General features: G+C 34.4%; 1 protein-coding gene across 6 annotated transcripts in view; it reads right to left on the bottom strand.

Annotated features, from left to right (window-relative positions):
* Positions 1-12,500, bottom strand: part of Grik2 (glutamate ionotropic receptor kainate type subunit 2) — a 626,777-nt gene that overhangs the window by 138,768 nt on the left and 475,509 nt on the right. The window lies entirely within an intron of this gene.

Genomic DNA, 12,500 nt, shown 5'->3' with positions numbered 1-12,500 from the left:
TTTCTTTTAGGAAAGTATTTTATAAATCTTACTTTTAATCAAAGCTGTTAAATAATGTATTTGTCACTTCAGAAAGCCCAATTTTCTTCACAATAATATTCTGACATTAAAATTCAAAAGATCAAACAAAGCATTTTCATCTTTCCAATGCAGTTTTATAATGTCCTTGTTTTAAGACAAACAAGAAACTAACACAGTGAACAGAAAAGTTGATTGAATAGTAATTAAAGATTCTGATATGATTTGTTAGGTGTTTCACTACAACAGACCTGGCTCTTGTGGTAGACATCAATTGTATTTAAGTCCCTTTATTTATTTTACCCTAGTGTGAAGAGTCTATGCTATTTAAACATATTTCTGAGCACCAGAATATTGGCAGTCATCTTTATACTAGTTTTATTTCTTTAAAAATATTACCATTATAAAGTGTCAAAAGCTTGTTTTCACGTATTCTCACATGATGTTTATGATAGAGAAGGGTTCTGCACCTTTAAGACAAATCTCCATACCTCATAACCAAATACCCAATTCCTATAACAAAATAAGCAAATTAGTCAAAATACTTAACTCCTACAATGATAAAAGGAACATAAGAATTATTATAGTGAACATAATTTGTTCAATAATTTGGTACAATAAAAGTATTATATAAATATGATGGAATATTATAATTTCCCCTAAGCTGTATATTTAGTTGATAAAAATCAAATGCTGGAAATTTAATTATCACTTTCCTATTCTTGAACATCCATTACCTATAAGCATAAATCTGGTCTGTGGAATTAGATTTATTGTTTACAAATTGAAGGTCTTAGAAACATAACCATGGATAGTCATAACATTGTGTGCACTCAATATGTTCTTGAGATTTAAGAGCTTTGAACTTGACAAAGGCAACATTAAAGGGTATTGTTATAAACTGAGTGGAGAGAGATGGCATGGTAAAGTCAGAGAGGTGAAAGAATAAAAATAAAGGGTCTCACTTCTTCTTTCATATATATGGAAGTTATGTGGAAGAAGGGAAAGAATGAAGGGGAATGAGCCAAAGAAGGGAGAAAAGAAGGAAGAGAAAAAAGGAAGGGAGGGAGAAAGTCCCCCAGCACTGCCTCTGAGGGTCTGTCTAGCTTCCATGGTGTGGGAATCTCATAATTTAAACTGAGGAAAGTAACACATGTAGTAGAAACAGCCACTTTAAGAAACAATCTGTGCATATTTCACAAATTTATTTACTGCTAAAACAGCAATACCAAGAATAAAACAAAACCAAACCAAACAACAGCAGCAACAACAACAACAAAATAACCTGAAGGACTATTTGGTCAAAAACATGTAAATATAGCCTATGGGAATGATGTGTGTCGCTTACTTGAAACTCTTTCATGTGTCTCCAGACCCATGATCATCCAGCAGTGACTGCATAAGTCACCTGGGTTCTCTTCACATCCTACTTCCATACCAGCCCTTGTGGGCTGCATTGATTTCCATGTCTCTTTTGTCCCATTCACATCTGTCAGCAGATCTAATTCTGTTTCTTTGTAGTCATTCTTTCCCTATGGTGAATTTCTGCTGTGCTCCATGTAACTCTGTCCTCTGAATTGCCAATGATTTTGCTTCAGTTAACATCTATATTCCCCTCCCAGTTCCTTCCTCTAGACTCATATTCAAATCACAATACGCTTCCACATTTATTTTTCTAGACATAAGAATTATTTATTTCTATAATTGTCCATATTATTTGACATAATGGGAAATTTCAAAAAGTCAATATTGTATGGGGCAATATTGATATCTCCAATATTAATTCTTTTAATCAATCAATCAATTAAATCTTTTAATTAATTTTAATTAATTAATTAATTCTTTTAATTAATTAATGGAAGTGTTTCTTCCATATTTTCCTCTTAAGTATTCACTCAATCTCTACTGGTGGCATCACTTTCTGGCATCTTTACATGAACAGCAGCAACCATGCTATAAACCATTTGCTCGAGGAGGTTTAGCATCCCTTGAATCTTCTTCCCTTCCTTGTATTCTGTTACCACAACAACATAACCTACAAACACTTATCAGTTTACATCAGCACACCTCAGCACTTCTCTCTGCTCTCCTCGACCATGACTATAGTGTACAGTGCTAACTAAGGGTGCCATATTGGGCAGCAATAGATTTATAGAGACTATGTTTATTTCAAATGCTTCTTTCTTTCTAAATACTGTTTTCTTGTCAGTTTTATTGTAGAAAAAGTCCTGTGCTATCTCAGCTATATTTAATAAAAATCTTCAAGCATGTCCAAAATCTTAAAAAAAAATCCAGACATTAGATGTAGAATTAAAGACTATTTTGTATTGTGTTACACAATAGCATTCCCAAATTAACCTTGTGTATTTTGCCTTGCAAAGTGTGATAACCTACATGCTGCACTATTGACTCTTTAAAAATAAAAACCTTATTTGAAAAATAAAATCATTGTAGTTATTGTCATCAATTATTTTTCTCTTGGGCCATTTATTCTGCAATTTCCAATACTGTTCAATGACTGTTTACATCCTATATTCATCTTTGAATTCCACTGTGTCAATATAACTTTCCTGATGTTCTCTCTCTTCCTTGGAGGAGAATGATGATAAAGATAGAGATCGGTGGCTCATCCTTATTTTTCATTTTTTAAAAAAATGTTTCCTAACTAATGTACATTTTCTTTTTGTTTTCCTTTTCTTTTCTTTTCTTTTTTTTTTTGTTTTGTTTTTTTTTGTTTTGTTTTTTGAGACAGGGTTTCTCTGTGTGGCCCTGACCGTCCTGGACTCTGTAGACCAGGCTGGGCTCGAAATCAGAAATGTGCCTGCCTCTGTCTACCAAGTGCTGGGATTAAAGGTGTGTGCCACCACTGCCGGGCTAATGTTCATTTTCTACCTTCCTTGCTATATAACATGCTTTGAACTTTAGAATATGGGAGGAATACATTTGAATATTGAGTTTAAGATTTGTCATGAACTAGGTTTTTCTCCTAGTATTAGGAAATGGTAGAAAAGTATTAGATGTCCCGTGAGGTGGCTCATAGAGCCACTATGTCAGGCTTCCTCTGAATGAGAATATACCAGTGTCTTTTTAAATCCCTTTGGGATATATTTGTTACAGAGGTTTCCCAACAGCTTGTTTTTTTCTTTCTCTCTTTTTCGTATCCTTGTCACTGAGGACATTAGGCCATACCTACCATTATTTAATTCTTTCAGTATAAACCAGTGTACATTTTTTCCTTGCCAGTACATTGTATACTAATACATGTTAGGCAGTATCTCATTTAGCTTTCTGTACTTTCCAACTTCTAGAATAAGTTTTAAAATATAGTCAGCATTTAAGTAATTCAGTAACTATTGTTTCTAAAAATTTTTTTTAACAGTTTAGTGTCTTTAAAAAATTTTTCTTAGTGTCTGGACAAATGTAATACCTGGTGACGATCTTGTTTGTCTAGATCCATTTTCTCCTCAACAGTAAGCTACTATCTCTGTGGAATATTAATGCTAATAATTTTCCCTAAAGCCCACTTTTGACTATTTTCAACTTCTAACAATATTATTGAATACTGCCATCTCTGTTAATTCTCAAATGTTCTTTCTCCTAACCATCTTCTGCAATGCATTTAGCTATGCCACAGCTCTCAGATTCCCCTGTATCCTTAATCACCTAATACTATTGTGGCTTTTAAACATTGGGGTAATGCATACAAACCTCTAAACTTGACACCATAGGTTCTCTCTGTATGTACTCTATTACTATATGATTATATTATTATATGATTAATTCTGTGAATCATTTCCTAGATGGTTGCCTTAGTTTAAAATAAATCCAGAGATTTCTAGCATATCAGTTCTCCATCCTGGTTTCTTCCAATTTAAATAGATACACCATTTTGTCCCCCTGAATTCTTAAGGAGAATTGTGTAAATGTACCACATTTACTGTACTCTACTGAACTCTCAAGGAGATAAGAATGGATAAATTTGCATTCTTATACATGCCAGCACCATTTATTCAATATGCCGTCTTTTAACCACTGGGTGGTTTTGGCTTCTTTGTCAAAGATCAGGTGACCACAGACATGTAGGTTTAATCCCGGGTCTTCAATTCTATGCCATTGATCTACCTGTGTGTCTCTGTATCAATACTGGTCTTTGTTTGTTTGTTTGTTTTCTATCACTATAGCTCTGTGGTGCAGCTTGAGGTCAAGTCCAAGTAGAATAAGGACCTCCACATAAAATCAGATACACTGAATTATTAACTGTCTCTTTTATTAGAGAAAGTATGAAAGAGCCTCAAACACATCGGCACAGATGAAATTTTCCTAACGGAACACCAATAGCTCAGACTCTCAAATCAACTATAGACAAATGGGATCTCATAAAACTGAAAAGCTCTGTAAGGCAAAGGACCCTGTGATCAGGACAAAATGGCAACCAACAGATTGGGGAAAGATCTTTACCAACCCTACATCTGATAGAGGGGTAATATCCAATATATACAAAGAACACAAGAAGTTAGACTCCAGAGAACCAAATAACCCTATTTAAAAATGGGTGGCAAAGCTAAACAAAGAATTCTCAACTGAGGAATATCGAATGGCCAAGAAACACCTAAAGAAGTGTTCAGTATCCTTAGACATCAGTGAAATGCAAATGAAAACAACCCTGAGATTCCACCTCACACCAGTCAGAATGGCTAAGATCGAAAACTCAGTTGACAGCAGATGTAGGTGGGGATGTGGAGAAAGAGGAACATTCCTCCATTGTTGGTGGGATGGCAAGCTGGTACAACCACTCTGGAAATCAGTTTGGTGGTTCCTCAGAAATTTGGACATAGTACTACTTAGAGACACAGCTATATACCACTCCTGGAAATAAATTTACCCAAATGATGCTCTAACACATAAAAATGGACACATGCTCCACTATATTCATAGCAGCCTTATTTATAATAGTCAGAAGCATGAAACAACCCAGATGTCCGTCAACAGGTGAATGGATACAGAAAATGTGGTACATTTTTACACAGTGGAGTACTACTCAGCTATTAAAAACAATGACCTCATGAAATTTGCAGGCAAATGGATGGAACTAGAAAATATAATCCTGAGTGAGGTAACCCAGTCACAAAAGAACACACATGGTATGCACTCATGATAATTTGATATTAGAAAAAAAGCTCAGAATACCCACGATGCAACTCAGACCATATGAAGCTCAAGAAGAAGGAAGACCAAAGTGTGGATGCTTCATTTCTACTTAGAAAGGGGAACAAAATAATCTACAAAGGTAGAGGGAGGGAGGGACCTGAGAGGGAGAGTGGAGGGGAAGGGAAAAGGGGGTCAGGATCAGGTATTGGAGGAGACAGGGTCTAAGTACAGAGGGTCTGGAAATGGAATGGAAGTATGTAGCTTTGGGGAATGAAGAACTGGGAGTAGCCACCAGATGCCAGGAAAGCAAGAGGCTCCCAGAATCCAACTGGGATGACATTAGCTGAAATACTCAAGAAAAGGGAGAGAGAACCTACAGAGGCCATATGCAGAGGTTAAGCACTGCCCCTCTTGAAGGATGGGCCAAACACCCCTCAAAAATATTAACCCAGAACTGCTCCTGTCTAAAGAAAATACAGGGACAAAGAGTGGAGAAGGAAGCTGAAGGAAAGGCCATCTAGAGATTGTGCCCCACTTAGGCATGCACCCTATCTGCAGACACCAAACCCAGTCACTATTGGTGAGGCCAAAAGTGCTTCCAGACAGGAAGGAGCATGGAATAGTTGTGCCCTGAGAGGCTCTGCCAGATCCTGACCAATACATATTTGGATGCTTGCAGCTAACCATCTGACTGAGCATGGGGACTCCAATAGAGGGGTTAGGACTTGAAGGAGCTGAAGGAGCTGAAGGAGCTGAAGGGGTTTTCAGCCCCATAGGTAGAATAATAATATCAACTAACTGGACCTCCCTAGAGCTCCCAGGGACTAAACCACCAACCAAAGTGAACACATGGAGGGGCCCAAGGCTCCAGCTGCATATGTAGCAGAGGATTGCCTTATCTGGCATCAATGGGAGGGGAGGCCCTTGGTCCTTTGGAGGGTAAATTTCCCACTGTAGAGGAATGCTGGGGTGGTGAGGCAAGAGTGAGTGGGTGGGTGGTAGAGTAACCCTCATAGAAGCAGGTAGGAGAAGGAATGGGATAGGGGGGTAAAAAATGTTGAAAAATTTTTTTAAAAGAAAACAGGGGGAAAAAAGGATTACCAGAAGTTTAGCCACTGAATAAATTGCAAAAGCTAAATTTTAAATCTCTACAGCCAGGATGTAATAATAGTAAAATGTGTATCCAGGTAAATTTGTTAATTCAAATGTATTTTCCTCCTAAAATCTATGCACATGTGTCCCTGTAAGAGCTCTTAGGTGGTTTTTTGTTGTTGTTGTTGTTTTCTTTTTCTTTTTGACAACTATACTTTTTTTTCAACTATGATTAAATATTTCAATATTACTCCTGTTTCTCGAGCTTTCACTTAGTAAGCATTTCTTGTGCTGTGATGCACTAGAAAAATTTTCTCAGGTACAAAAATAAATTGATCTAGCCACCATAAAAATAAATAAAGCATATTAGCATTTTCTTTGGATCTCTTTATTCCTTAAATACAAGCTATAAGCAAGCTGCAGGAGAGGCATACCCATGTTTTGTGAACTGCTTCTATGGTGGATTTTATCAGCTTTCATTGAACTTTGACCTTATTTTCCCTTCATTGATTTCTATGCAGATGATCCCTCTTGTTTCTTATGTTGTATATTTATTGTGCAAAGTGATCTTTTCAATAAGTTATGCATCATGTCATTTCTTGCTTTTAAAATAAACCAGTTTCCACTATCTACTGAGCCAATCGAGAAATTATTTTTATCAGTTTCTTAAAATTTGATTTCAGCTTTAACTTGAGAACTTTATCACATTAAAAGGGAAATCATATTACAGATAATGGAGAGTAGAAAATTATAATGGTGAATATTAGCTCAACCCAAGTATTATAACTCCACAGGCTTAAATTCATTTCTTCTATTGCATCTTTTATCTGAAATGATCTCCCTATTTTATAATTTTAATCAATTACTAGTTATTATTATTACCAAACAATAACTATGAGTCTTCAACTGATAAAACGAAACCCAAGACAAATTTTGAAAATTTAATCACGGTCACTGTGCTATTCTGAGATTTTTATTCAGCCTTATTATGCTTCATTACTATGATTATGATTTTCCTTTTATGATCACGCAATTAAACTGAGAATTTGAGAACAAGTGATCTTATACAACCTTTTAACTGAGATTTCAAGGAAGTAAAAAAATCTAGTATTTAAATTTTCTAAGATATTTCAATAGCTTGTAACACAAATATTATTTTGGATGATGATAATTATTCTTTGAACAAAATTTCAAGAATTTCTTGAAAGAAAATAAGATTAATAAAACATTTTATTGTTCACCATTGTTATATATACAGTAATAAAGTGATGTTTTAGGGGATAAAACTATAGTAAATGTCCATATGCATTTTAACTATGTTTTTAATGGACTTGGCAGAGCAGTGAATCATAAAAAGAGTATCCATGCTATAATATTTTTAAGTAATCAGATGGCTGTTGATGATATTTCCTTGATGATGCTTTTGTCTTCTGAAGTCACTATGGCAGACACTTATTGTGACCTGATGCTGTGTCTTCAGCTGCACGTTTGTTTATTATTTACTTTTTAAAGGTCACTGATACTTAGTTAAGCCATGTCCTTTTCCAACACAGATGGCTCAACCATGTTTGTGCCAACACCACCATCACGGACCCCTGGTGGGTTTATCACTTAGCATTTCCTTCCAAGGCGAAGAAGAGTGGAAAAATTCATAGCTGTCCAAAATAAAGTACTATGTCTCTACAACACACCCGGGTACACTGGGTGGCACGAGAACAACTTTACTCATAAGGAAGTAAAATATTATTAACCACACTAGCTCAGGCAAACTATGACTTGTTACAGTGGGCAGAAGTGCAGATTGAAATTCAGGGAAGAAGAATGTCTTTCCGGGTTATAGAAAATCTAACCACATCTTTGACTACTGATTTACTATATATCCTGCTCCAACTCTGCTATTTTACTAACCTTCCTGGAAGGAGCGGGTGTAAAATGAGATCTTTTCCTGCTACTGAAAGGGAAACATGCCTTCCACTAAAATTGAAGTATTAACAGTAGGCATGACCAGTAAAAATGACTCGAGACCAGATAAATTTAAATAGTGAGCTTGAGAAAATGAGAAACTATTACCATTTTATTTTGTATCATCATGCTAATTACAAACCACAGAGCTGTGTTAGCTCATCTTCAATTGTTACACATAATCTATGAATGTTATTATTAGTAGTATAAAGGAAGAGTGTGAATAGATTCTGGCTCTCAAGAATGCACAATAGGTCATAGTCAGGTCTGTAACAGTTGTCAGTGAGCCAGACTTCCCTCAGGGGAAGTCCATCTCAGCTTGCTTGGCAATCTTTATCACTCCCCAAAGAAACTCAAAAACAAATTCTTATGATCAAATTAAGTTTATATGATGGAGGAATAGTCTTGAGGTTTTCATTAATCCTAAAAATGAGGAATTTTTAAATTTTTACTCAAAACCGAAAGCACTGTTTAGTACATTTGCATACTACATGTTTTGAAACCAAATTCTCCACATTAAAATTTGTAATATCAGGGCATGAAGAGATGGCCCAGTGCTTAAGGGTACGTGCTGCTGTTCATCCAAAAAACCAAAATTCAGTTTCCAGCACCCACATGCCAGCTCACAACTACCTGAATTTGTATTTGCAATAACATAAGATCTCATCAGAGCTGAAGATAATTCACAAACATTTGCAAAATGACTCTACTTAAATGAGTAAGTGAATTGGTAACATCCAATTTCTCTTAAAAATACTCTAAAACATATGTTTATTTTTTCATTTACTATCATAAATGGTCTGTCAATATACATGCTCAATTTTTATAATTACATATGCATAAATTTAAAATACTTAATCTTTAAGTTATATTGAGTGTGTGTGTATGTATGTGCATCTATATATCTGCACAATGGAAGTCAGAGAAAAATATAAGAGGTTTTTGTTTTTTACTATTATGTAACATCCAGGGATCAAATATAGGTTTTTGGAGAATGTCTTTGCCCACTGATCTATCTCCCTGTCTATTAATTCTTTGGAAAATACTAACTATCTGAACTGTAAAATTATTCTTATTATTTTTCTCTGTTTTATCACTTTGTTCTGAAATATAACTATTTTGCACATAGAGTATTTCTTCTTTATATGCTCAGTAAAGTAATCTTAAATCAAGTAAGAAATGTACTAAAAATGCTACAATGGTAGAATAAATCATATTAAAGAAATTAACAAATTATAAGACTAAAAATTAATTTAAAGGGTAGGCTGTCTACTTGGCAAAAGCTTTTATTATTAATTTTCCACAGAAAAAACTACATGGATTAATATTAGATATTTTGTTTGTACAATCACCAGTTTTTGACCATAATGTCAAGTAGTTTTAGATAAAACAGTAAATGAAAAACACTGTTAAATTAGTGGTACACATGGCACATTCAAAGTCATGATTCCCTGAGGTTATATATGTACAGTCAACTTTTATTTCTTTACTGCTGAGTTAAAGAGAGACAAGGTCCGGGAATAGTCTTTGAGCCACTTTGAATAATAATTTTTTTTCAACAAACTGCTACACTGATAAATTGCTTCATCGATACAACCTGCTTATATGTGGCAAGTATTATTTTATATGTATGCTTTATTATTTCATATTTTATTTTTATTAATTTTCTTAATTCTGAACCCTTATTAGTCATAAAATTTATATTTTATTCAACTCTTAGTTAATTATTTACATAATTTTTATGTTCTCTTTTTATTATTTGCTAACATTTTTATTGATTTTTCATTCTAATCACAGCTTCCCCTCCTTCTGTTCCCTGCAGTCTTTCACTCTTGTCTTCCCTTCCGCCCATTCAATGATCCTCCCCTTATATGTTTGTTCTCAAATATTTAGATTTCTCAGAAATAAGGATGCATTTATTTAAGATCGGCTGATACCATATATCCAATATTCTTATTATACGAAAAATGCCTCAAATATTTTCAATTGTACCATGACCTTAACTTATGTCCATTACTTATGCAGTTGAACATGAGATACGGAAGCCTACGTAGAATTTTTAACTTGTCCATATACAAAGCAACTTAAGAATCATTTTCCTTGCTTAGGGTATAGCTCAGTAGTCGTAGGGTACTTGCACAGCATGTGGAAGGCCTTCAGTTCAATTGTCAGCACTGAATAGGAAGCATTTCTGAGAAAAATAATTCCCCAACTGCAACTGACAGCAGGTGCTTTCCAAATTATTAATGAGCAGGATATTAGTTAAGACTGTACTGCATCTTCTATACTAAAATGCAGAGGACTCATAATGTAAAACAATGATGATGAGGTCGGAATTGATGAAGGTCAATTATGATTAAGAAAGAATGACAGAAAAAAAAAGAATAAGAAACAGTATATAATCTAGGATATAATAATAAACCCATTTATAAAGTAGTTCATTCTCCATAAAACAAACACGGGTCAATATTAATATATTTAAATGGACTTCAAAGCATGTATACATTCATATGCTCATGATCTTACTTGAAATAGCTAATTTATGCTTTTATAAAATAATCCTGATAAAATAAGGTAACGACACTCAGGACTCAGCTGCCACACTACAAACTTTCAAGTCTTCATGAATCATTGTAATTCCTAGCATTGTATAGCTGGCCATTTTAGTCTTTTTCAATGTATGTGTAAAAGGTTTCTCTATTACAGGGAATAAATTAATATCCTCTTTATACTTTAAGAATGATATCTATTGAATGATTACCCTTTTGCCTGAAAAAATATGTCATACTTATTTCAGCCTTCACTATTTGAAATGTCCTCATCATTATTGTATGTTTAATATCATTCTCCCTGTTAATGGCTAATTTACATATTGAGATAACATATCCTTTAAAGAACGGAAGTATGTATGCCATTATAATTTTTTTATCTCTCAGAACCTTGGAGTAATTCTGAAAATGAGTAAATAATAAATAAAACCATTTCATTTAGTCTGTATGTACTGAAATATAACCCTCTAATACTTTGTTCATCTTACTTGGAAGATATTGCACAGCTCCATATTGAAGGCTCATATTGGAGCTGCATTCTTAATGAATAATTACAATGTTTCTCACTAAATAATACATGAAGTTTATTAGGTATAATATGGAAATATGGGGCTTATCAAGTGATAAAACTATTTACTTGTTCTAATTTTTATTTTTCAAAGGACCTTAAATTGATATCACTTGATAGTTGATATTCAGAATTTTGATGAGCAGTATTTGTTTTAAACCCTGTTTACATGCCTACCTATTTGATCTCTTTCCCAGGCACACTATTTTATTCGAATATTGATGGAGAAAAACTTGCTGGCTTAAATCCAAGATAATAAAATATGTTATGAATCATATCTTCTTTTATTGTTTCTAGTTAATTTCTTCACTAAACAATACGTAAAATGCCTGAACTAACAAATATGCAGAAGTAAAATAAAGGGAGAAGAGGTGTGTAACACTTAAAATTTCGTGCTTGAATTTTCTCCTTAAGATGTATTCCCATTAAGAGAAGAGAAAAAAACATTAACCTTAGATAAGTGTTTATTACTTGATTCACTGTAAAAAGCATAAAATAACTAGAGAACCATGGAATATTTTCTAATAACTAAAAAAAAAAATTCCTGAAATTAGCCGCCATGGTTCAGAAGAACTAAGGAGCAAATCTCTTCACGAGACTGCAGACTGTGAACAATAATACCCTCCCATTAGCAGAATCTTGGCTATGAACGAAAGCACAGCTTTCAACTGTGCACAGAGAGAAGAGAGTGTGAGCCATTATTCTGTTCTTTCAGGCACAGCTTTCCCACTGTTGGTAATCATTGTTGATAACATAATCCTTGAGCATGAAGGAAAGCAGTTAGTGTAAATGAGGAGAGCTCACAGGAACGTGGGACTGACTGGGAATCCTTGTCATACTCAGGAATGCTAAGTGCTGGGAGATGAAAATGCCGTTTAAAAGGGATATTGTATTTTTTTTTCTGTTCTGAAAAAAAAAATAAATACAAATACTCTGCTCTTTCTCTGATCAGCTAGCAGAAGGTTACTTCTGCTTGGCATTTTTCGGTCCAGAGTGCCTCCAAGTGTCCTATAAAATTCAACAGGATGCCTAGAGAAAAATGTGTAATTCAACACTTGTCCTGAGAGAATGAATCACAAAGGCTTATCTTTGGTGCTGCAGTTCTGTCTCTGTTTCTATTTCTGCCTCTGTCTGTCTCTCTCTCTCCCTGTCTCTCTCTCTCT

This window comes from Mastomys coucha, unplaced genomic scaffold (genome assembly GCF_008632895.1).
Source record: "Mastomys coucha isolate ucsf_1 unplaced genomic scaffold, UCSF_Mcou_1 pScaffold3, whole genome shotgun sequence".
Lineage (NCBI taxonomy): Eukaryota > Metazoa > Chordata > Mammalia > Rodentia > Muridae > Mastomys > Mastomys coucha.
This window is presented reverse-complemented; position numbering and strand designations above follow the sequence as displayed.